This window comes from Catharus ustulatus, chromosome 7 (assembly GCF_009819885.2).
Source record: "Catharus ustulatus isolate bCatUst1 chromosome 7, bCatUst1.pri.v2, whole genome shotgun sequence".
Classification (NCBI taxonomy): Eukaryota; Metazoa; Chordata; class Aves; order Passeriformes; family Turdidae; genus Catharus; species Catharus ustulatus.
The window spans coordinates 40,315,626-40,339,903 of NC_046227.1; the positions used below are offsets into that span (position 1 = coordinate 40,315,626).

At 36.5% G+C, this 24,278-nt stretch overlaps 1 protein-coding gene across 13 annotated transcripts in view; it reads right to left on the reverse strand.

Annotated features, from left to right (window-relative positions):
- The window catches only part of BAZ2B (bromodomain adjacent to zinc finger domain 2B), a 108,871-nt gene that overhangs the window by 64,151 nt on the left and 20,442 nt on the right, over window positions 1–24,278 (reverse strand). Inside the window, exon 1 of one of the 13 annotated variants that reach the window (XM_033064105.2) lies at window positions 5,595–5,892. The exons of the other annotated variants lie outside the window; for them this stretch is intronic. The gene's annotated coding sequence lies outside the window, so the exon portion shown is untranslated. Of the gene's footprint in view, window positions 1–5,594; window positions 5,893–24,278 lie in introns of those variants that run through there. 13 annotated transcript variants of the gene reach the window in all.

Genomic DNA, 24,278 nt, shown 5'->3' on the forward strand with positions numbered 1-24,278 from the left:
CATGTTTAGCAGTTACTGCTTTTATTAAGAACACACATTTTCACTTCTATGATGGGTTAGGAAAACTTAACACCATCACCCTCAAAAAACCGAAGTAGATGGGTAGGAATACACAGATATACATGCTTTCAGTCAGGAATGCTCACCCTTCAGAAGCAGCTGCCCAAGGCACTTCTTGCAGTACAGCAAATTACAGGATGGTTCCTGTCTTGTCATCTGAAAGTTACTTTTACCAATGGAAAAGCTGTGCAATTCATCCAGCTCAAGAAGAGGAGCAGTCACGATGTAGATATCAGGGTGGCAATGGTCAAGTGCAACTCTGTGCAGACATTAAGGTTTATGGACACTCCACTCATGGAGTGGAGATGACAGCACAACCTGTATTCCACTGCTTCTAAGCAGATTCTAAGCAGCAAATAAATAGTGGTACCACATAAAATTGATAGTCTGGACTCTTGTCCTAACTGCAGAGGTTGAAATAATAGCATCTGAAGAACATCCAAATGCAAAGGTTCTCTGGCATCAGCGTGGCAAATGCCCCAAAGAGGCACGTTCACCAGATTTTGTCATCAAACCACAACAAAGGATTTATCATTTCAGAACTGAGGTTTTACAAACTTTTCTGCTCCTAAAAAAACCCCCAAACCAACAAACAGATCACTGAAGTATTTTATCGTGCCTTGGGTTGAATATCAGTTTTTATTCTCATGCTATCAGTTCAGCTTAAAGACATGTTGCCAGTTTCAATGTAAAAACCCACTCTTCCATTCCGCACATATCTTTTGTTTTTTTAATATTCTGGGTATGAGATTTCAGCAACTTGGAGTTTATTTGCACTTGATTCTAGTACTACAACATCTTGTTCTACAGAAGCAAGACTTGGCACTGTATACTATTATTTCAGTTTGTGAGGGTACTGAGTATACTATCTACAACTACCTCCGTAACTTCAAATTTATGAAGTATTATTCAATCTTTGCATATTGATAATCAATACAACATTTTTGAAACACACAGCAAAAATTCTTGCTTAGGGTGGCTCTGAACCACCCTAAGAACAGGAACCCACACTAGAAATCCTATGCAGCAGTTCAAAAATCAGTAAAAAAACTGGGGCAGTTGATGTCAGTGTCTTTTTTTTCCCCGTGCTTTTCCAAAACCTGATTTTCGATCTGTCAGAGGCAAATTTTCTGCTTTTCTGGCAGTATTCTGTCAATCAGAAACTTAGCTCCTGTTTAGCTATTGTACCGTACACCTCTTCCAATGGTTCAAAAGCCAGACTTGATCTCAAGCTCAAGATGGAGGCTTAGCTCCAATTACAGGCACTAGCAGAGCTGGAGAAAACACCTGTGGGGGGGAGTGCCCAGAACCTCTGACGGCAAAAGCTCACATAGGCTTGTCTAGAAATCATTAAATTTCAACAGTGCTTGTGCCAAACATGCTTTTTAATACTTCTATATCTGAATCTTGCCTAACTTTGCCAACAATAACAGAAGGCATTAAACCAACAGCTAACTTTGTGAAGCCTGAAGTATCTGCTCTAAAATATGTACATACGTACAAGAACTTTCAAAAGGAGTCACTACAAACAACGTGTTTTGCCTACTTGGTACTATTCTGCTTCATGCTGAGAAAAAAAGACAAAGAAATTCCTGCACAGAGAAAACTTCAGTTAATCTTTAAAAACATAATCTAAAGGAAAAGTAATTTGAAGAAAAAGTAACTACAAATCCAATATGCATTTGGGTGTATGAACACCATATGTGCCAAAACAACAAACTCAGAAACAGTCCTTGGGCACTGCCCTGTAAGAAGAAAGATGCTGAGAAAAGGGTTCTTTCACCCTGCAGCCTTGAACTTACAGACCACATATACTCTAACAAGTAAGAAGGGGCAAGGAGGGTTGTCAAAGTTCTTCCTAACAAATTGTCTAGAGATTTTGTTTTTGGGTTTTTTTTTTTGGAATTTTTTGAGTTTTCATCCTAACAATTCATGTTATTATTCTAGTCCTTCAAATATTGCTAAAGACTATAACCACCAGCATACTTTGATGAGAAATGAATGACGGGTATCAAGTCAGAGCTCTAGAAAAGCATTCAGGAGAAACCAATCTTTTCAATGTGTTCTTGTACCAGCCTCAGGCTTTGCAATAGGTCCTGATTTTCTTTTAGAATAGCACCAAACTTCAGTCTCATTATTCTAACATTAATATCATTTTACATTTAAACAAAAAGAAAAAAGCCATCTAAATTGTACATTAGGTTCTTCAATGCCAGTAAAAACTAGTTTTAGCCCATGGGAGAGTAAAGAAGTCTATCAGCCTCTCACATCCCTGATTTGAGTTTTGGTACCTTGACTAAAAAACTTACCACTGAGGAATGCTAATTCCTCCGTTTTGAAGTCCTAAAAGCACCCTGCAGTGTCATCCAGCAGGAATGTAATAGCTCCCACTAATAGGCTGACACACAGTAGCAGTCTCATGGTTCTTTGGAAACCCAGAACCAGTTCTTGAAGAAGTGTTACGTGCCATAACAGCCACTGTTTTGAGTCAGCCTCATCACTGGCAACCACCCCTTTTTTCAAAATATCTTCCTGAGATTATTTGTTCATTGTTTCTTCCAATTTGAAAGGTATCATGATTTTTTTAAAACCTGAGACATTTAACCGAAACAAAACCCCTACAAAACAACAACAGAGTCCACTAAAGTTTAGGTAAACAGAATAACAAAAAGGGAAAATAGTAGGGGTCTTAAGATATAAAGAAATAAAATTAAGCCTCAACAGAAGCCACAGCAGGTAGTCCTGTGTCAGAAGACTACTCTGGCTGACGCCATTCACAACATTTTTACAAACCAAGCAGACGCAAATCTGACATCTTGATGTTATTTACAACTTGAAATCCATGCTTGGACACAATAAAAACCTACCAGATCAAATTTTTATTTCCACAAACTGGAAAGCAAGAAGATAGTAAGACATCCATACTTCCATCTTCAAAACCGAAGAATTGTATCGAGATTTCAAGCCCTAATAAAGCCACATGCTAAACATTACATTTTCCTATATGATTAAAAAGTACTGGTTTAAAACACAGGAGACCACTTTTGCTGTACCAGGTGTTGTTTTCTTGCAAAGCTTGAAAACTCTTTAAAGATTAACAGTGATACAATTGCAATAAACCATTCTTTCAGAATTTAAAGGCACTCTGCAAAGGCAACAGTCAATGATGGTCGTATCCGACAGATAAAGCTGGGGTTGTCCTGCGGTGTGTGGGAGCAGGATGCCTAAGCAGCCCCAACTCCTGCCAGCCAGCACTCCATTCAAGAGCTGCACGGGGACCCATGGTTGTGCCCTTCCCTGCACACAACAGCAGCTGGATCCCTTGGCCACTGCCGCCTCCCACACTTCCCTTCCCCCAGGCAGCCCAGGCTCCCAGCAGGGCTGCTCTACCTGTTCTGTAGGAATCAGGCTCTGGAAATTAAGCTGAAACTTGAGCCAACAAGGTCAGCTTTGAGGCATCAAGCTTTAAGAGTCTCTTCAGAGGTAGAATATCTAAAAATATTGCAAAAAGCAAGGGAAACCTTTTCAAAACACCCAGACTGCAGGATATTGGAAAGAACGGAGCAGGGTGACAAGACGGCTGGACAGCAAGGAAGTCTGCTGGAAGACAATACATATGTTTTGCTGGTCCCCAAACTCTAGGATATTTCATAGACAGAGTCAATACTAAGCACTACTGTAACTTATTTGGAATATCATATTATATAAAGTTTATGTATTAACAGCAGCAATTCAGTATTTTGCTTTAAAAAAAAATCAATAGAATCTTGTTTTGTAAGGGACATTAGGATAGTACTCCACATTACGGGGCTTCCAAATTAAAAGCCAGTATTAAAGGGCTTGTAAGGGAGGCAGTATGTGTATGAAACACATGGCGATCCTATGAAATCTTTATCTTTCAGTCAGTGTTCTCAAGATGAAAAGGTCATTTTCCGAGAGAATGGCACTCATTTCTCAGCAATCCTCAGAACACAGCACAAGTATTTCAGGGAAAAAACAGTTCAGATCAATGGCTTCCAAATACCAGGTCTTCAGCACCTCACGAGAAGAGAACCCTATAAAAAAGTAATATATGTTGAATCTCTCTTCCTTTCTTCCCCATGGCATTCTTCCTGCCTTGCTCTCCTCCTTAAAATATACCTGTAACTACATGTTCTAGCTGCTCCATTGTTCACACCCTTTTCTCTATAGCTAACAAATCATGTGAACTAATAGGTCAAGCATGTCCAAAAACCTCTTTCTACCTCCAGCTGGAGGAACACTGTTCCTTAACTACTTATTCTCACAGAGTGAACAAAACAGATTTCTCATATATGCTGTCTACTTCACAAGTTTTTTAATAATAGCTGTTTAATTCAATATGTATTTTTAATATCTATTTTTATCCATCTATTATAAAAAACACCTTTCTTTTAACTAAACCATATTTTTTCTCCATGTTTCAGTTTTGGTGCCAGTTTCTGTTAATACAGTGAGCATGTCCTATGTTACTGAATGAAATTGTACATCCTTTTATTTCCACATAAAATACTGTAATAGAAAAAGTGGACTTTTGAAGAGCATCAATGATTTTGCTTAGGAATTCACTACAAGGTATTTCATACACTAGTTTACAAAAGGGGAAAAAAAAGTCTTTGGTACCAAGAACACAATGTTATTTTAATTTATATCAGAACTGTTAAATTAAATATAGCACTTATCTTAGCTTCCACAAAATAACCAGGAACACAAATTGGTGTTACATACTATAGAACGTACTTTTATCGTGGTACATACAGCACTACTGCAAATACTATGCCATCTATACTAGCGCAACAGAAGACCAACCTTTAGAGAAATAAAATCAATGCAGACCCATGTAACAAGTCGAGTAAGACCAAAAATGCTCTGTAACCATTGTTTTGCAATATGAAATCTGTTAGACTGATACTCTTGAGAAAAATATTCACACTCACCTGGTCCTCAGTAGCAAGAGTCAAGAAATTACTTGAAGTAAAAATAACACATCAACTCTAATAAAGATAGAAACAGCGCTTACACAATCATATAAGAAAAGTTGACAAAAAGGTTGTTTTGTTCTATTTGGAAACTAGTTTGCTAGACAGGAAACAGTTCTGGAAGTGGTAAAAATATTATGAAAACACCAAGACTTCAGAATTTGCATGAAATGCATTCTGCGTCACTACATTTGTCCAGTGAGTACTCATCAGATTTTTCATAAAATTAATACTAGTTGGCTAAAACCTAAATAGACTTCAATCGTTTGGGTTTTTTAATCTCATGAAAATCAATTTATTTGCTCATCACTACTGTCAGATAAGCATTACAAGAAGCAGTAGCTGTTTTAGAATTAAAAAAAATAATGCGACTCTATATATTCTTTTCACATTCTTCTTCAATCTAGAAACATTTCAAACTATTAACCCAGGGAAGGCCCAGAGGGGGAAGGGGAAGAAGAGGGAAGGAAACAGAGAAGAAAAGCACTGAACACTTGGCATTACAAGGAGAATAGATAAAGAACACGAAGAGCTTACTGTGGAGTGGGGTTTAATCAGGAAGTAGCCATTATCCTGTCGCTACAGAGCAGTGACAGTACTCCAAAATAAGCCGAGGGTTTGTTCTTGGAGATTTTTGTTGTTTGCTTTCTTTTTCAGTCAAGAAGGAAGAAAGCACACATGCTATCCTGTCCGAGTTTGCTGAGCCCAAAGGTCGCCAGATGCCTATTGTCAAAAGCTATCCCGAAAATGAAATCCAAGCAAGCATTGACAAAGCTGTATTTAAGGAAGCATCTGAAATCTACCACAAGCTCCCTCTGTGTTACACACAAAACATGGCTGTCTTATTCAGAGATTAGCAATTATTGTAATGAGATACTGTCGGAGAGGGTCAAACAGTGCTTCCTGCAGTTTACACATCTTGATTTCCTGGTAAACAAACTGAAAGGTAGGTGGAGCACTTGGATCAGCAGTAACACAGCAGCTCACAGAGCAAAACCAGCTCAGGTAAAGTACACAGCTTTATCTGTACTTTAATTGTAAGAGGCAGGAAAGTAGCAGAAAAACATAAAACTAACTGAACCACAAAAGAAATTTTTCCCACTGCACTACGTAAGCACCAGTGCCAGGTTGCATTGTTTTCTTGTTTATGTCAAGTCCAAGGAAAATATTTTTATTTCCATGTAAATGATACTTATGTGCACACACGCACACTCACTCTCTCCAGAACAAACTGCTCCCCAAGTTGTTTTGACATGTAAAAGTGCTGTGAAACTATACCCTGAAACAATCCTGGAAAAATCTGAAACTGAGTAAAACAAATTCTAATCACTGCATGTGAATTTAAGCATCAACTTCCAAACAAAAGGTACAATTAAAGAAATCTAGTAACAATATGCAGGCATCATAAGAATTTATTAATTAATATAATTTTAAAAGAAAACAAAAAGTTAAATGCCTTTTCTTGAAACTGCCAAAAACTTTTCCTCCACAAAAGAAATAATCACATATGGGCTAAATACATGGCAATGATTCAGCAAGAAGAGATTATAGGTTGTTCCCTACCTATAATCATTCCAAAAACTAACTTCCACAAGTTCCAGTCTAAAAATTGTATTTTCAAGATGGAACTGAAAAGAGTCCTCGGTTACTATGAAAATTAAAACAGGAAAGTAGAAAAAGCAACCCTCAACAAATAAACAAGAACACTCCCCCCCAGAATAAAAACCTTGACTAATGGAACAAAAAGCTCCCTTCTCCTAAGCAACTACAATAAAGTATTTGGTCCAAAAAGAGAATATAGAATTTCTGCAAGGGATAAATATAGTTAACCTATTAGCAAACCTGTTGATACAACTGAAACTGTTACAGTGACCTAAAATAACAGCACAAGGGCCTGAACCACAAGATGTGATCCAAGAAAAAAATCATTTGTATAGCAGGAAAGAGATGCAAAAGCACTGGGGGTTGGGGAGTAGTGTATCAGTCAATTAATTCTTCCTCTCTCAGAAATTCAGCAGCATCAAAGACAACCTAGTGAATACACCAAAGTAACAAGTCTGAAAAAACAAATCAAGGAGCAACACGCCAAAAAAGTTTCTAATAACGATGTTAGAAATCCACCGCAGCCATTTTATACAATTAGGAAAGAAATAAAGGAAACCCATGAAAAAAAAATACAGAAAGCATTACTGGAAAGATGAAGAAATATGAAGGGTGCATCTGCATCAGCAACCATTGACAGTGAAAATGCAGTCTCTGCCAATGAAGGAGTGATGCTGTCCTCACAATCCCCCAAACAACGTAAGATGCATTAAGAGGGTTTTCTGCAACCAAAACAAAACACCAAGAAGAATTTTGCAGGCTGTGCTTGTTACAGATATAACTAGTGCAGCCACCATTTCCTCATCAAACACTTGTATATTAACTCACTGCCTTACGTTAAACTAGATCAAAACTTCAGCATTTCATTCACACAGTTTTTTGTTTCTTGTCTTACAAAAGAGCATTTGTCAAATCATATGCAGTGTTTCTGAAGAAAAGATTAAAATTCCAAACCACAACTGCAAAAACAGGGAGCATCAGTAGCACTCTTCACAGTAATCTTAAAACAGTTTTTAAAAGTAATATATGTTGTATTTAATCAGGGTAAGTTTGGCACTTGTATCACTGCAAACAAGTTTTCACTGCAAGATTTAGACCATGATCTGAACCCTCAATTTGCTAATATCAGAAATTTGCATGCTAAAATACAGCCCAGTGAATCTGATTCTTGTATGACTCCAGAAGAGTCATGCAGAATAGCTCTACATGTTAAAATAACCATTCATAAACTATATTTTTCTAAAATTGTTTCAATCCATATTGCTCATCATGTGAAAAATACTTATGGAACAGCTGTTTCACATTGACAGAACAACAAAGGAGAGAGAAATAAAAATATGCCACTGGAAGTAGCAAAACAGAAGGTCCATAGTTATTTCCTGAACCTCGGGCTCAATCAGACCTTAGTCCAGAAACAGTCAGTGAAACAACAAAAGCATAGATCTGGTTTCTACCACGGTAGCCATCAGAGAAGCTAAATACATTGAACTACAACCCACTACCTCCATGTTGAGAGGTTTTACAGGCTACTAAAACACTGGTGGTCAAACACCTCAGCTTCACGAAAAAAATTACATTTATAAAACTGACCCAGTATGATACAATAAATCAACTACTCCAGCTATATCTCAAATACACATCAGCCTCTGCCCTCATGAAATGGCATGGCCTCAACCTGTGCAGCCCAACTGGACAGTTACTGTCTTTGTGAAAGATGCTACTTTTTTAAACAGTATTGCTTTCTATATAGCAAATTATAAGTATAAATACGGGTATTAAATGCAACTGTAGTTATGGGTATGATTACGTAAACTAAGTAAATAAAAAAATTATTCACAAACCAATACGTATGATAACAGTAAGTAAAATACTGAACTGTTCCTCCACTGAGATTTCAAACACTGCCCATGGAAAGTAAATCTATGGTCATAAATAAATTACAAAATCCTGAAAACTTTACCTACTAGATTTCAGTCTATCTAGAACTACCTCTAATCACCACCTAGCTCTATTCCACACATTTTGATTTAGAACATCTCAGTTTACCCTGTGATAAATATAAAAGCAGTTCAGCTATGAATGTTGCTTACACACACTTGAACATATAGTCCTTGTGGAACCTGCAGTGAATGCTAACAAAGCCAGAGATTTACATTCAGCATCATAATTTGATCCAACTTCATAACTGTTGCAAAAACCACATTACTTCATAGCAGAAACACTTGCTCAAAATAGCAAACATTCATGAATACAGGCCAAATACCTGAATCCAGCATCATCTGTGCACACAGCCTGCATCAATGGTGCTGGAGAGCATAAAATTCCTGCAGTTTATTAAATCAATATGCTTATTCATGAAAGTTTCAGATGTAGTATTAATCTGTCTTTTGCTTCCAGAAATTTTAGGTGGAATCCTCTGACACTAACTGCATGGACCAATAAGGAGACAAAAGGGATAATTCATTACTTGAGGAATAACCACAATTCTAAATCACCTTTTTATTCAAGATAAACCTAATAAGTCAATAGAAGCGACCTCCAACTAAAGTACAAAAGATTGGCAGAAGGAGGGGAGTGGGCCCACAAAGGATGGGCCCGACAACCAACTTTGTTCCCTTCATTCAGCCTGCAACAAAGTCTCAACCACCATTCACTCCTCAGCGACCTCCACGCCATGGCACACCAAACAAAGTCTGATTTGCCACTCTAGAAATTCAGACTCTGACAACATTTACATGCCTCAGTACCATTTTTTCCCTACCTAAACCCCACTCTTGAGTTGTGCTGTTACACTGAGTACCACTAGTACTCACTGGATTGGTGTAAAGTTTGGTCTCCAAACTCAAAACAAAGATGCACCGCAAGAGACAGATTACCTTATTTCAAATAGTTTCTCACTACCAAAAACGACTACATGAATCAATCTTTAAATCCCATCAGCTGACAGTAGGGAATCTGCATCCTTACACTGGTTATAGCCCTACTAAAGCCAAGGGAAAGAGGTATCCTTTCCCTAGGGGAAAAGAGGCAACAATCTTCCCTTTGTTCTACCTCCTACATATCCTGGTCAGATTTATGGGTCATATTGATCATGATTTAGCTTTATTTTAAAGGCCCTTTGGTCCTCGTTGAATTGTTTATACAATGCATGAACACTTCACCTGTCAATTTAATCCTTAAATGGTATTTTGGATTTGAAATTAACACAGCAGCTACCAGTGAACCATCACTGACAAAGAGCCATATTAAATATGGTTCTTATTAAATACATCTCTACCACAACCCTAATAAGTACAGAATTGTTTAAGTGCACGTAAGAAGTCACACAAAATCCCAGAAAACCGGTTTATCCTTTATATTACTTCAGTGTCCACAATCATTCTTCATGCAAGTTCACTAAAACTAATCACAGAACTACTAAAAATCCTAAACTATCACTTATACAGCAGCATTTCAAACATTCACTACTAGATTTCAACCCCACAAAGTAAATATACATGAAATAAATATGCAAAGAGCATAGAAAAATACATAAATTAAATAATTTTAGTACAATTTATTTTTCCTGTATCAAAGCTTTCTCATATGTTCCCTTTCATGATTATCATTTTGATAATCAAAATGTCTTAGTATTACTGATTGCTTTTATCTAGCAACTTGGAAACAAAACAAACTAAACCATATCAGGATCTCAAGGAACACACTGTCCTGAGTACCAAAACACACCCTTTCATAATAAAGTTGATATATTTTAGCATAAAGTTTTGCTAATATTTTTCAGTATAATCTAGTAAAATGTAGTAATTTGAATTTTATGAGATTTGACATCAAGATTAGGTTTATTTCCATGTTCTGGATACATTACTATCATCAATTTTAAAAAGCATTAAAGAAACCAATATTCTTTTTTTTTTACACATAGGTGAAGGGGGGATAATTCAGTATTAACTGCTATTTTGTCAAACAAGATTTTGGAGAAAAGATCACATAGGTAGCAAACGTGGCAGACAAATGCGCAGAGAAGGAGGGTTAAACTGCTATTTTCCATTAAAATAACCATTAATTTACCACACTACTAGAAAACTGAAAAGAAATTATTTTGAAACTATAAAGGTATTTCAGAAGTTTCAAAAGCTTGGAACAACAATAAATATATTCTTCATCTATCATCAAAGTACACATACAGACCCTCTGAGAATACTACATTCATTTTGCTGCAGAAGAACAGACATTGCATAACAATGAGATTTGCTAATGAAATCAGCCATCAACCTGGAATACATTTGTATTAAACCAAGACCTCAGTGTCATTTTCTTTTTACATCATTTGTTCTTGCTCTCATTTTTTGACCTTTCAAGTATCCTGTTCTACTGGTTTCACTGCCTCAAGTACAGCAATACTGCAAAATATTTTAACACTGCATGTATAACATGCTATTTTACAAGATTTCTTTGCTTACTGCTAAAAGTAAATTCTAATCGCATAGCTTCTACCAGCATTATTAATGTAGCCTTAAAAGAAAAATCAATGGGTACTATAGAAACAAAGGAGTTTTATTTCCTCTGTAAAAAGGAACATCTAATAAAAACCGCCTGTCACTTGGAGCAGACTATACTTTCATAGTTCAAGTTGCACGCCCTTTAATATAAGGATTTAAGAGAACACCGTATTTTAGAAAAATACCCTCTTTATTTATCTAAATGGTTAAACAGGACAGAATTTAGCATCATTACATCAAAACACAAGTGTATTTTCTTTATGTGAACACACAAGACCATGATGAAAAACATTAACCAATCCAGCAAGTTCAGTGCCAGTATGCTAAAGTATGCACTATACATAACAGGTACATAAAACACCTTACTGAAAAAGGAGATGAATACAGAATGGGACTCTTTCTTCTACTACTCAGAGGAGACCACAAAAATTTTAAATTACAAACGTATTTTAAAAGATGTTTTTCTCTCGTTACACTAATATCATATTTTGGTTTTGCAGTTATATGCTGTCTTACATTTTATAGATAAAAAGCAACCTATTTGCACCCTCAGCTCCAAAAACATTAAACCTATGTTTTGAAATCACCCCAAAACTATTGAAACTGGAATACAACACAACAATTTTTTCTACTGTTCTCGTTTTACAGATTTTTTTTTCAATTTAATTAATACAAATAACACATTGTTACCATAAGGTACTATCAAGTTAGTATGATATGCTCCTATTGTTGATACCAAAACCTAATACAAAACAATAGGAATAAATGTTCACTGATTTGTTTGGTAGGGTTGGCTTTTTTTGGCAGAAGCGTGGGAGAGGGGCAGGCATCACACATAACATGGTGTTTTGCTTGGGTGGGCCATGGGTGTTCGCTTCTTTTTCTCCCTCTTTTTTTTAATTAACACTAAAAAACCCTAACTCCAATTGCCCAAAGAAAGGGCAACTACTTATTCTAGTATACAAAAATTGCACCCAACTCTCATGGAATAAATGGAAGTAATTTGTAATTTATTTTACCTGGGGGAAGGAAGCCATTCAGTCATTCTATAGTTACAACAGCCATGACAACATAAAAAAAACCCCACCAAAAAGGCATAAAAGATCATAAAAAATAGAGGAGAAAAATAATTACATGTCAGAATATGCACTTAAGCATCCCTGAAGCCAGTTGAATCAAATGGCCTCTATACAGCCCAGGAAGAATACCATCAAGATAGTGGACATAATGAACTAGGTAAGTAACTGAAAGCAACAAAATTTCCATAAACTGCCTTCATATGTGCTGCACTGCTAAGTTAACAAGCACCTATGTCATTAAGAACCGTGGAAAGCTAAAGGCATAAAACACATGGCCTTATTTTTTCTTCCATTTTTCTCAGTTTTAAAGATACGCGGTTATAGGATACGAGTATCCCAGTATATGCCATATGAAGAGGTTCCTACGCTCATTCATGCATTACCATGTCCTAATAAAAATGTATGAAGACTATCACACACTATCAAAAACGCTTCTTTCAATTATGAAGCATTTGTCCTTCTGCAATAAAGCCATCCACATTACATCTCAGACACAGAGGAGGCACGATTAACATAAAAGCAAGGACTGTATGACCTCCAGGCTCAGAAATAAAGAAGCTCTAATGCAACAACCTTGACCCTTGAAAGTGACAGGTCATTTTCTTCTGTGATAAACAGTGATTGCTTTCTGAAACTCCAACAATTGTCAAGTAGGCTAAAGGGTATGGTTGGCAGATGATAGTTGTGAAAAGCTTGCACTTTTAACAATGACTTACTGACATGTTGTATAGATCAACAGCCCAATTGAGCATCTTCTACAAGATCTTACAGGCTCTTGAAGCCATATATTACAGCAACTGACATCATTGGTGTTATTAGGGATCAATCTAGTGGATGCAGAACCTAAGAATACAGAAAACTATTAAATGATACAGTCTTAATTCAAATGAGAAAGACAAGATATGCAAATTTGCTGTGCATATGAAAAACGTGATTCTGGTGCATCACTCTTGACACTAGGTAATCACGTATGTACTTTAAGCACTCAACATAAAACTTGACAACTCACACCACTTGGTATAAATTGCATAGGTATGAGAACACAGAAACCAGTTATTCTACTAATAAAAGTGAACACTTATTTTAAAAGTATACAAGAATACAGATGAAACCATATCAACACCACACAGAATAAGATAATGCTAAAACGTATTTGAATGTTTATCAATAAGCATGAACCCAGAAATTTATTTGTATTTTTTCTCTCCGAACTCTGAAGATGCTACAGTCTAAAATTCTGTATTTTGCTGCAATAAATCACAGACATCAACGCTCAGAGCACGAACATATTCCAAGATTAACACTGTGTATTTTATAGTGAAACTATTCATAAACACGTAGACATTCACATAGAGAATATGCACATATACACATCCAGTTCACATCTCCAGGTTTTGCACTGTGCTGTACTCGTAGTCATACGTATGCACACTAACACCTTCACATTCAGTATGACACAGGGCTTACTTAAACACTATTACTGGCACTTCCATGCAGAAATTGAAAGCATCCTTCAAAGCTTAGCAATAAAGCAGGCATATGTTTTTTTCACAATGAAATACCACAAATTGTACTAAATTATAAATACTACTATTAATCTACTTTTAGGGAGTAAAACTAGAAGACAATTTATTAAAGCACAGGAGGAACTCCTGAACACTGGAAGGTCACCGACTATGGGCTGAGCTGCTAAGCAAAAATGTCTATGATGTTGCAGAGCTGCCATTTTTCTTCCTTGACAAAGCCTCCATCTGCCACAGAACCATTTACAGCCTCAGAGTCAGAATATCAATGATTTCCAACCATTCTGCAAGTCTGCTTTCACCTTGACATCACCTCTGTAAAAAATCTAAAGCAGATGATATCTATAACCCTCAATTAGCTCTAAGCCCATGCTTTATTCAACTGATACGCATTTAAGCTGTACTCTAATACACCATTTCTGTACTTCCTCTGAATTGTGCAAGAATATGAAAACTCAAAATCACACATCCTTTTCATTGTTGTGCTTGCCCTAAAGAAATCACCTTAGAAAACTTAAAAAGAAAACCTTTGGCTATTGACAAAATTATGTAAAAAATTAGTTAGAAAACATCTGTATTGACATAGTGTACGTGCACACCATCATAATTTACTTTATTCTTTCCCAAATTAACAAAACGTGCCTGGTAAGATACTTACTACACAGAATAAACTATCACAGACTCACTGAAACCAGTAAGTTCTTGATGTATATACAAACTGATTTAAAAAACAAAAACCAACAGATTAGAGATGGGTCAGAAGATGAAAGAGAATCTTGACTTACTGAAAGAATACCTAATGAATTAAGTACTCAGACGAAACAGTTTATACCTGGATTGATAAAACCAATCATATACACATATACACACACATATAGGTACGCATTAATACATATACCCCCACACGTACATGCACACGTGTTCTCTGTCAAGTATAAGAATACACACTCCATCATCAGGCTAATTACAAAATGGCTTTAATGAAGGCATTCATTCAGGATGTTGGTTTTTTTCTTTTTCTTTCTTTTGTATTACTGTATTTTTATTTTAATTTTTCCTAAAAAAGAATTGTTATTCCTATTCCCATATCTTTGCCTGAGAGCTCCTTAATTTCAAAATTATAATAATTTGGAGGGAGGAGATTTACATTGTCCATTTCAAGAAAGGCTCCCGCCTTTCTTAACAAACACCTCTCTTTCAAACCAAGATAAATTCACAGACAATAACTTTTGGAGTCTCAAAATGCAGATGAATGTCAGCACTCTAATTTTAAAACTGACAAAGTTGCAGTTTGATTTTATACTGAAAGTGGGCCATGGAAGAAACAAATATGTATTTGTATTACAAATATGTTGGTAATCATAATCACATATGATTGCATAGCCAGAACTTCAACTACTGTCCTACAAGCCCTCAAGATGTTAAGTATAAAGGAGTAAAATACTTGAACGCTAGATGAAGCTTGCAAGCATCTTTATGAAAAAATTACTTCATAACACCTGTAAAGTACATATTTTACAATCTCAACTTTTGAATAATCAAATGTAAAACTACTGATGGTAGTCTGGGTAAATAGCAAAAAACCCCCCACATACAGTACACCTCCCTCCTTGAACTCATAGCCCTTAGAAAGACCAAACTTTTTGGAGCTTCCCTGTGGTGAATTAGTCAAGTTCTATTAAAACAAGCTTTCTAGTTGAAACAGGGACAAAATACTCAAGATTAATGACCTGCAGAAAAGTTCCTGAAGACTTAGATTGAAAATAGAAGGTGGTGACAATTTACATATGGAAAATTGTTGTTTCCATAGTCAACTAGAAATGTTGTCTTAGCCTGAACATTGACATTTCAGAGCTACTGTATAGTAACTCTGAAATATAGTAAGAAAAAGTATTTCTCATTTCCCATAAGTGGGCAAAGCTTTATTTTTAAATGCTAAGAACATTTCCTTCTGTAAGAAGGCCAAAGCAAACAAAGTGAAAACTCTAATCACATGCAGTTGGAAAGATTTCTGAACTTTTAAACTTTTGAAGGAACTGTTAACAACAAAAACACTTTCTTGTGCAAATAGAATGTTGCTATTGCAAAGACAAATCAAATCAGCTGGTCTAAACAACAACACAGTGATACTACCAAAAAGTGGATTTACATCTGAGCTCCTCCAGTTGTCATCTCTACAGTAAAGTTTAACAAACCATTTATTCCCCCTAACAATGGATTTACAATACTAAATCAGAATCTGGCCTTCAGCAAACAACCATTATTAATTAACCATTATTACCCGGTTTGCAGCAGAAGCATTAACAGAGCTGGAAATAAGTCTTAGAGAAACTGTGTCAGTAAAGGGGTTTTGTGTTTTGTTTTGGTTTTTTAACTGCCTTCCTATTATAACTTACAACATAACAAATATAGACTAATAGTTTAAAAGAAAAGTATAATAAAAACCACATATTCCACAGAGAAATATGCAGTTGATTAATTCTTTCATTGAAACTTTCAGTCTTTTGGTAATTTTACTTTTGCAATTTTAGTTGTTTGATCTAGCATGTAATTTGTTTTACTCAATAAAGGCATCTAAATACATACAAGCAAGGACACACAAGTACATACACACTAACCATACTTGTAGACACCATAAGCAATAAACTACTTTCAATCTTTTAATAAGATGATTTTCTCAAAGTAACTACATAGAAACAAGTAGAAAAAAGGCACAATTGCCCTATGTTTTATTTACATTCTATATAATTACTGCAAGCATACAAAACCATTACAATCATTTTATCTTTAGTTTCTTAGTCAATGTTAATTTTCAGTACACTGAAGTGAAGATGCAATTAATTCTCCAGGTATTACACGTGTATGAAGAAATTAAATTCTCATGTTCTTTGGGGGACAGCCTGTTTTGGAAGCTTTTAAATTTTTTCTAAGCTTTCTATCTATATCCCCACCTACACTGTCAAAAAAAACCCAAACCACTATTTTTCAAACATTATTACCACAAACTATGAACAGCCTCCTTTTATAGTCTCAGAAAAGTTCTATTAAAAAGGGACCATAAAGCTCATTTCATCTCACCCCCAGCCATGGCAGGGACACCTTCCACCACTCCAGGGTGCTCCCAGCTCCAATGACCAGCCTGGTCTTGGGCACTGCCAGGGATCCAGGGGCAGCCACAGCTGCTCTGGGCACCCTGTGCCAGCCCTGCCCACCCTGCCAAGGAACAATTCCTGCCCAAGATCCCATCTAATCCTGGGAAAGCCATTCCCTATGTTTGTCCCTCCATCCCTTGTCCCCAGACCCTCTCCAGCTCTCCTGGAGCCCCTTTAGGTCCTGGAAGGGGCTCTGAGTTCTCCCTGGATCCTTCCCCTCTCCAGGGGAACATTCCCAGCTCTCCCAGCCTGGCTCCAGAGCAGAGGAGATCCAGCCCTTAGATCACTGCTGTTGCAGATCATTATTTTAGCAGCTCCACATCTTTCTTGCACTTTCTTGAATTGTTTTGGGGGGAATAGAAAAACAGAGGTACCTTTTCCATAACTAAATGCACATTTCCAGGAATCCTCTGTGTCTTTATGAGTAGTTATATGATGCAAAAGGCAAATACAGCTATGTATCTAGATGCTTAAGCTAACTTTTGATGAGAAAGGGAACACTTGTGGAGGGGGAGCTACCAATACACTGAAATTACCATAAAACCACTTTTGTTAATCCGAGTTCACCAAATTTTTCTTTTTTCTTTCCTCTTTACTTCTCTGTAAAGTGTGCTCTAACTTGTTATCAATAGTTCCTTGTTAGCTGCCTAGACTTATCAAATTTCACTTCTGGTTCAATAACCCCATTTTTTGTTAAGTTTCTTTTATTCTGAGATATAGAAGCTGCAAGTGATAAAGCAGATGGTTTTATAAAAATAAAATAAAACTGTTTGTCTAACTTGCTTGTTTCTACAAGTCTTCTGGTTTTTTATTTAGCTGCAAACAGGCTATTATTTATCTACATTTAAAGTAAGAAAAGGGCTTTTCTTGGCAACTTGCTTTCATATTTTAGAACCAGTAACCAAAATACATGAAATCTTTCATGGGTCTGACTCACACATTTTTTGTTGCTGTTTGCTTTCACACTCCTAGCCCTCAGCTCCAAGTAGGCCACTGAATACTTTGTTATTGTGAAAGAAATTGGGTAGTTTTCAAAACCTGTTAAATCCCTACTTAAACTTTCTGTAGAACGCTTGATTTCTGAATCTTCTAACATCTTGCTCTTCTTTGCTCTTCTTTTAGACCCCTCCAGCCCCCCTCCAAAAAAATGGAAAAAAAATCCTTAAACACAGATCTCACCTAGGAGGATGCTTCTGCTCATCACCATACTCACCCAACACTACTATTCCTGTAATGGCAACATCACTCAAAAATTTGCCTTGTCACCACAATTTTTGTCAGACTTCTCTTCATAATTTCCTAACTTTACTCCAGAAAATTTTCTTCAGCCTTCTGCTGAGCTGATCTTTTACTTTGAACTTTTTTTTAATACCCATTAATAACTTGTTTAATTACAACCATATAGATTTTTTTTAAAGTATTAGTTGCATAACTTTCAAGTACTGTGTCAACATTCTAAATGAGCTGTTTCCACAAATAAATTGGGACTGTTAGAATTCACCACTGCTGCCTTTTGTAACAAATAAAAAGAGCCACAATTAGGAATTAGAAGAATTTTGTGTTTGGGGAGTAGAAATTAGTATCCGCAAGATCTTCCTACCTAAAATGGCATCACTGTAACATGAAAACTAAAAAAAATCCCACCAAACAAGCAGACTTGACACCCCAAGTGACAACACAGAAGGAATTATTACTTGCCATTTTCCCCAATCTTTTCAATCGCCCTTCACTGACCTATTTGTTACAACCCAAGGCACACTGAAGTGTTTAGATGCAAGAGTTATTATTGCTTCATAGTAAGGAGTGTATGTTCTGTAGGCTAAACAATTGACTGTAATCACAAAAATGGTAGAGAAAATAAGGATACATTTTTTATTATTATTCAGAGATCTGTTATTTTTCATCTCTCAGAAAAGAAGTATGGTTGGACAAACATACAAAGAAACTTAACTGGCACACTGAGTCAGTACTAACAGCCAGCATCAAAATTAAGTTTCTTGAAAGAAAGAGATCTACACCTAGCTATTGTTTCTGTTGTATTTTTAATGCCTGCAAGAAAACTCATCAAAAAACATACATCCTTCTATAAATTCCTCCTGTTCTTCTCCAATTGCGTACTTACAGGGAGGAAATTCATTCATGACAACTTGACCATTTATGCATTTTTCTCATTCTCCTAAGGCACTCTTTTCTTCAGCATTCATCCTGATGGCTCCACAAAGTAACAGTGGTCAGCTGCCGCCAGCAGCAGTTCTAGTTCCACGCTTGTAGGTCCAGGAAAAACTGCCCCACAGAGTAGGACTTGTTTGTAGATAACAACTCCCAAACATTAAGGAAGAAGAAGCCCTTGTAACCATTGAGTGTTCAGAAGTCAGGACAAATTCTTAACTCAAGTAGCGCACCTGTATTCTTAGCAGAACTGTATCTCCTTCCCAAGGTAAAGGACTTTTTTTAAAACAAGATTTCACAAGTCAGAAAGTTAGCAGGTTTCGCTTTTCAAAGCCAAACATACGGGTAATGTTTAATATCAATTACGTACTTCATCCCTTTATCCCCTGCAAAACTGGAAGCTTCGTCTAGAAAGTTTATACATCCTTCCAGTCACTGGAGGCTGGGAAAAGTACCTCTCTCAGTACATCCCAGCAAAAAACATTATCTCATTAAAAAAAAAGCAACAGCGTCCAGCATTTATTAAATGAAGGCTTTTCCACTAGCTCAGGTTACAGAAGCTGGCAGTACACTACTGCATTACAGGAAGTTTCACAATAGCTGATTTGGCACAAAATATTAACTACTATTAAGCCTTCCTATTTCTGTTATTTCAAATTACTTAATTACTTCCCTAGTTCTGCTTTTTGATTTTTTTTAATGGTTCGAAATGATGCTCATGATTTTGAAACAGCAGGTTATCATACCTCCCACCCTTACCTGCTCTCCTATCACTGCTTGCCAAGCAATATGTTCACTAGAAAACTGCTCTTTTAAACTTGATTCCTCCTGTTTAACAGATCTGCTCTGTTCATACTAACCTATCAATTCTTTGAATTTAGCAGCTACTAGTGGTGCTCTTGCCATTCCCATAAACACTGTATTAAGACACATGCAGTGGCTTGCCACAGCTTTTTCCACCTTGAACAGAAAGTACTGAAACCTGAGCCTTTTAAAGTTCTTCTTACAAATTATTTTAACCAGCATGCAAAAATTATTGATTTAGGCTTTTCTTTCCTACTTTCAGTGCAAATTTCACCTCTACTGACTGTAAAGTTACAACTGGGATGAGGGCCAGGAAGTTAGCATTGAGACGCAAGACTCCATTGTATCACTCTGTCTAGTAAAACAAGAAAACTCATGTTCATCATCTAGCAGAATATTCTCTGACTGTGCAAAATACCTTTCGAAGTGTTAAAACTGATTTTGGAATTAAACTCCCAGAACAAACTCTCAATTACTTTTAAATACTCTGTAAACTCTACAACAGACATCAACACTACTAAAGCTACACACTAAAATTACAAGCTATCAAATTTATATTTCAAGTCTACATACAAAGTAATCCATACAGAGTATTATGTTGTTAAAGACCTTCTCAACAGCTAAACCTGGAGTCACAAAAATAACTGCAACCATGGACTAAGAACCTTTAAGTTTTAGCCGAGGCTGTACTTAAGTGTCTAGCTGAAATCACAACTTAGATGAAGAATTTAGCACTAAGCCATTCAGTAAATAATATTTTCTTTTTCCCTGCATGAGTCATGCTTCTCAGAGAACTATCAGAATGCTTACTCTGCTACAGCTTACTTACTATGACCAACACGGTCAGTTCTGTGACGCTGCAGTTCAGCCACCTGAAAACAGAAAACAACTGATGATCAACTGAGTCATCAAGTAACTTGAAAGACACGTGGAATAGAACACTAAAATTTATCCAAAAAAAGTACGTAAGGCATTTCCAGCACACTGAAAGCACTGTTTCCCACTGCCAGATATGAAGCCATTGCAAGAGGAACAGTTGAAGACAAATGTTATCTAGTAGGTTTGATTTGTTTGCAACCATCTTTAAATACACATACCCATTTTATCATAACCAAATTGTGAATGATACAGTACAACATGTACCCACTTGATAAACAGAGTAAACCAAAGGAATATTGTCAAAATGCAAAATAATTCCCAAAAACTAATGGAAAATCTCCATTTTTTTATAATGGAACCAGCGTTTTATTCCATTAGTGACACTCTCTTAGCATGCAGATTTCAAATTCTCCTCATGCTATGGGAATTCAGAAGCACGTGTATGTCACACAATCCACACATATTGCGCTGAAAATTCAAAATTCTAAATAATTTTCAACACTTGTTTGGATTGTTTACTTCCCAGGTTTTTTCCCCTGGGTAGATGATGCTTTTCTAAACACCTAGCTCACACACAGTGTATAGGACACCAAAAAAAGCACAACAGATGCAACATTTCCATTTCAGAAAAATGTTACTTGCTGTAGTAGTAGAAATCCAATCCTGTTGGGGTTTTTTTTCCACTGAAGATGATTCAGTGATAATTTACAGCTTGATACTTTTAAAATATCTTCTGTAAAACTGAACGTGCACTTGTTTTACAAAGCTTAGAGGTGCTCTCTTTGGCTACACAGACAATTTTAACTAAAAAAATTGACATAATTTGCCTACGTATCAAAATGCTAGAGTAAAATGCCATTTCAGGATTTTTCTCTGAGTTTGCCTTGACTGGGGGACTTTTAGGATGAACACTTTTTAGAAAACAAATGCATAGAAAAACAGGTATTTTTACTCTAGATTCTTTGCTACAGCACCACACTGCTAGGAGTATACAGCTCACCTATCTCACAGTGGCACAGACAAGAAAGCCCACTAGTAAGTTTACACAAACAAACCTTCAGTCATCTGCATGTGCAGGAACTTCTTTAAGAGTTAGGCAAGTTAGCTAATTTAAATCTAGGAAGGCAGTTGCATCAACAGCAGCCATGAGTTTTTATAATGTAATCTTAAATTACAACCTGTAAATGTGTGGGCATTAACTCCAACTGGTTTTTTTGTTTGTTCTGGCCACCAATGTCAAGTTACACTCCCAGGCCTGCCAGGAAAGCAATAGGTATTTTTCTCCCTTGACAAAGGACAGCCAGGAACAAAACATTCCTCACAACAGTCAGTGGCAACATCATGAACCTATAAAGGAAAAGTATTATGTTTATTCTCCCAAGGCAAAATCTAAACGTGGATATTCTCCTTCCCTGCCCTACTGCCATACACTGACACCCCCAAGAAACCTCAACCTACTGGAACCAAAACAAGGGAGGAGACAGAAGATACCCCACAGTAATTACACCATTTAAACAATGGGAGCAAAACATTTAAGAGAGGGGAAGATTTAAAAAGAATGCATTTTACTACACTGTCAATCATCCTCCTGGCTCGCTAGAGCCCAACTGGAATTGTCTTCCCAAAAGCAAAAAACAAAGTCATATTTCTTCTCTTACATTGGAAACATGACACCTCCTGCATTAACTGAAGCTCAAAGCTCAAGTACTTGCTCTCAGCTAATATTCTGCACATACATTCTACTTCTGACTGCATACATTTCTGTGGCACTGCTAAGTTTGGGGCTTGGGATCAGTCCTGAAGGCACTGAAGTGTCCCCCAAAACCCGAACTTTGGGACAAAGGTTAGAGGTTCAGCAGAGGCCAGTGAAAAAAGCTCTTTGGGCTCCTGCTTGCCACTTGCCAAGAACAATAAGCAGCTACTTAAGCACCAGCAGGCAGGGGTACTGCACAGTCACAGCTTCCTCAGCCTTGAATCAAGTCATGAAATAGTTTTGAAAACAGCCTTTACAGTTCCCTGATTATAAAAACAGAGTGGTTTTGGCCCCAGTGTCCAATGTGCAGAGTAAACAGATGCCTAAATGGTAAACTAAGGCAAAACCCAGTAGCAAAGATATGATTTGGCATGAACTGAAGGCATGAACCTACTTCTCTGTACAGCAAAAAATACCCTAAAGCACCAAAGAATATTGTTACAGATTAAATATTCTCTTTCTTGACATAACTACATACACACAAACATGAAAGTTAAGTGGATTTACCACTTAACTGTGCAATACTGGAAGTCCTTGAAACTAATTTCCTCTTCCTTTCAGTACTCTCGGTTATTCTATTAAAGCCCTACAGAAAAGCATTTTTTTCTGGTTAATTTTTTAGATGTTTTTAGAAACAATTATTAGAAAGTGTAGAACAAAATATCCTCAGACAGAAACAAAATTCTAATGCAATTTAAGACTAAAAGGCCAGAAACAGCCAACATTCCACACTCAATAACAATGGAGGTGGAAGTTGAGTATTTCAAACCAAAACCAATCAACCAAACATCAAAAAGCCCCAAGTTACCACACATAAAAGCAACCCAAGCTGAGAGTGGTCAATGGGACACTTAACATGGACAAGAGTGATTTTATTGTTTATTTTCAAATTTCAATATTGACTATGCAACATTAATGTAACCTAATCAGGCATTATTTCATTAATGTGTTAAGACAAAGGAAGTTTCCTGTGTTTAATATTAGCATATAAAAGGAGCTAATTAAGATTTGACTTCAGTGGGAAGACAGGATGAGGTGAATTCCCATCTTTGTTACTCTTATCGCTTTGCAAGGTGGGTTTTTAAGCAAGACCAGAATAACTGGTTTACATTCTGGCAATGGCATCTTCTCATTTAAATTGAAACTTGGTGAAAGCACCGGAGAATGCAGCAAAATAAAACAACGTTTTCATAAAGCTGTGAGGGAAGACATTTTCTCTCTTGATGGCAATTTGCTTATTTCTCCAATGTAAACATATTACAATAGATATGTCTGTCTTCTAAAAACCTACTGCCCTTTTTAACTGTATTGCAAACAAAGATTAAAAGAACACTGTTTTCAGGTTACATTCTTCCTGGTTTTCACTAGTAATTCAGGACTTATCTGCTCTGAAAGTTTACTGTGACAGGAAAGCTAACAAAGTTGCAGCATTTTTAAAAGCCTGAGAAAGTGAGATTAGGGAGTTTTACTAATATCTTTCATACTTCTATTAGTATTTGTAACCAGTAGTTCTTGAAAATCCTACAGAAAGAACATTTGATAAAATGAGGGCCCTTATTCCCTTACACTTACCAGAGCATTTGAAGCAAGTTTCTCTATGTAAGACAAGATATGTCATTTTTTGGTAGTTTTAAAAGGTTTAGCAGAAAAGTCATCAATACCTACTGAAGACTAGTACCTGACAATGTATTTATTGAAAACCCCTTCTACTGGAATAGTCAAGAGGAAGAGAGAAGTCATGGGCCTAAAATACAGTATTAG